We start from the raw sequence: 248 nt of genomic DNA, 5'->3' as shown, positions 1-248 counted from the left end.
TTTCAACGTCAAGAGAAGGATTCGAGGTAAGATTACTGAAAGAACCCCTCTTGAATCTATGTTTTTCGGATTTCAAAACTTATTTTTGGTTCAAAACGGATTTTGATGATTTTGAGTAAAACTAGAGTAGAAATTGGAGATCTTGGGTTCTTTGGACTTGTTTTAGGACCTAGAACCCGGATCTAGTGGTTTCCCTTTGAAATATTTGGATTTGGGACTGGATTTGCAGGTTTTTGGACTGATTTCCG

This window comes from Morus notabilis, unplaced genomic scaffold (assembly GCF_000414095.1).
Source record: "Morus notabilis unplaced genomic scaffold, ASM41409v2 Scaffold67, whole genome shotgun sequence".
In the NCBI taxonomy this organism is placed as follows: domain Eukaryota; kingdom Viridiplantae; phylum Streptophyta; class Magnoliopsida; order Rosales; family Moraceae; genus Morus; species Morus notabilis.
The sequence above is the reverse complement of the archived record's forward strand: the minus strand, read 5'-3'. Positions refer to the sequence as shown.